A 2791-nucleotide genomic window follows, 5' to 3' on the forward strand; every position below is an offset into this window, starting at 1 on the left:
GAAGAAGAAAAAGAAGAAGAAAAAGAAGAAGGAGAAGGAGAAAAAAAAAGAAGAAGAAGGATTTCAAATGTTGGCACAAGGCCAGCAAGTTCAGGGCAGGAAACAAGTCGATCTCATCCACTTCAGTGCTCGACTGGTACTTATCTTATCTTCTCGTCCCCAGCGGAATTTGAACTCAGAATGTAAAGACGGACGTAAGGCCGCTTAGAATTTTGTCTGGAATGCTAACGATTCTGCCAGCCCACATCCTTAACATGGGAAGTCGACCTCGGCGGAATTTGAACCCTGAACGTAAAGGCGGACGAAATGCCGCTAAGCATTTTTTTCGATGTGCAACCGATTCTGCCTGCACGCCGGCTTACTACTAATATTAATAATCCTTTCTAATATAGGGGCACAAGGCTTGAATTTGTCGGGAGGGGCTAGGTCGATTATATTGACTCCAGGTACTCACCCGGTTCTTAATTCAACATCTCCGATAGGATGAAAGTCAATGTCGACCTCGGTGGGATTTGAACTCCGAACATAAAGCTAAAAGAAATGCCTCAAAACACTTTGTTTTGCATGTTACCGATTCTGCCAGCTCCCTGCTTGAGGTCACTTCAAAACCTTATTAACTTACCTAAAGTGGTGCATTGCAAAATCAAGAGCGCGTCGAACAAATTGCTCGGCGGAATTTCCTTTCGCTCTTTCTGTTCGGAGTTCAAACTCCGCTAATGTGATATTGTCTTTCATTCTTTCAAAATAGATAATTTAAAATACCAGTTGATCACACGGGTCGATGTTTTCCACTAATCGACTCCACTAAAACTTGCTGGCATTGTACCAAAATATGAAACAATATTATTTAACTGAATAAAACTGTATTCATTAGTCTTTCTTAGTCCTTATTCAATGTTTACAATAAAATTTTTCTCTTAATCTCTCTGAAATCTCTTTCTGTTTATTTAACCAATTAATTTCTATTTCTATAACTAATCTCCTATAAGAGATATTCCAATTGCGTTACTTTACCTTGCCAAAAATCACTTTACCTTCCACTCAACAATATCAACCACGAATTATCTTTTATAATTTATCGATTTAGACTCTAAGTTCTCAAAATTAGAGTCACAGACGGCATTGTAGAAATACCTTCCTATCTGTTTCTTTCTCGATTTTTGCTATAAAACTTGTTTCAATCTTCAAATACGGAACGCAAATCGTTTTAAGGGACATATTTCCAATATTTATTTCGACTTAGAGCGGTGAGCTGGCAGAATCGTTACCGTGCCGTAAAAAAAAAAAAAAAAAAAAAAAGATGCTTAGCGGTATTTCTTCCGACTTTATGTTCTAAGTTCAAATGACGCCGGGGTCGACTTTGCCTTTCACCCATTCGGGGTCGATAAAATAAGTAGCAGTTGAGTACTGGGATTGATATAGTTCCATTTGCCATCTCCCCATCCCCAAAAATTTATTAGCCCGGTGCCAAAATTTGAAACCAATATTTATTCTGGTTCTTTAAGTTAGACTCCTAACTAGTGGTTCTCAACCATTTATTATCTATGACCCCTTTGATTACTATTCTGTTCTGGTGAACTCCTAACAAAGGCTTGGGAACAGTGTGTAGGGATGCAAGCGCACTCTCAAAAATTTTCATGAATCAACCTCAGTATTTATTTTTGTTTTATTAAGCCTGGTATTCATTCTATCGGTGTCTTTTGCCGATCCGCTAATTTACGAGGACGTAAACATACCAACACCGGCATACACACACACACACACACACACACATATATGTATGTATATACGATGGGATTCTTTCAGTTTCCGTTAACCAAATCCACTCGCAAGGCTTTGGTCGGCCCCAAGCCATAGTAGAAGACATGCTTAATGTGTCACGCAGTGGGACTGAACCCGAAAACATGTTTGGGAAGCAAGCTTCTTACCAATCAGCCGCATATGTGTGTGCGTGATTTTGTGTGTGTGTATGTGTGTGTGTGTGTATGTGTGTGTGTGTGTGTTATATGTATGTCTGTGTGTACATGTGCACCGGTAAAGAGAGACAGAGAGAAAAAAGAGAGAGGGGGAGAGAAAGAGAAATGAGGATAGGTTTCCAGTGAAAGTTTGAAAGAATGAGAAACATAAGGAGGGGGGGTTAGATTTGGCGGTGTCGTGGGGTGGAGCAGAGGTGGGTAAGCATTCCCTCACCCTTTTCAGATCTGACTTGTCCTACTTTGACCTCGTTTCATTCGAACTTGCGACATTCCTTGTAGTTTATCTAATCGAATTTTCCACCATCACCTACACGCCACCGACACCACGCCGACACACAAAAATCGCACACACACACACACACACACACACACACACACACACACACACACACACACACCCTCCACCTGATACTCGCTCTCTATTTACCGCTACTATGAACATTATCATCACCATAGTAATAAGAACGACAACTACCACCACCACCACCCCTACAACGACTACTGTCAGCGCCGCCATTATATATGTTCACCAACAGTATCACTATCAGCAGTATCACTGACGTTGTCGTCATCATCATCATCGTCGTCATCATCATCATCATCATCATCATCGTTGTCGTCATCATCAGCATCATCAAGCTCTGCTACCACCACCGCCACAATCACCTCTAGTACCACTAGTACCATCACCATCACAATCATCACAAACGCTACTATTACCCCGTTACTATGATCATAACCAAATACCACTACTACCACCACCACTACTACAATCGGCATGGATAACAGACAAGTCAAAAGCCAGTGTCTGGACG

The sequence above is a fragment of the Octopus bimaculoides genome, chromosome 26 (genome assembly GCF_046866305.1).
Source record: "Octopus bimaculoides isolate indiv1 chromosome 26, ASM4686630v1, whole genome shotgun sequence".
NCBI lineage: Eukaryota > Metazoa > Mollusca > Cephalopoda > Octopoda > Octopodidae > Octopus > Octopus bimaculoides.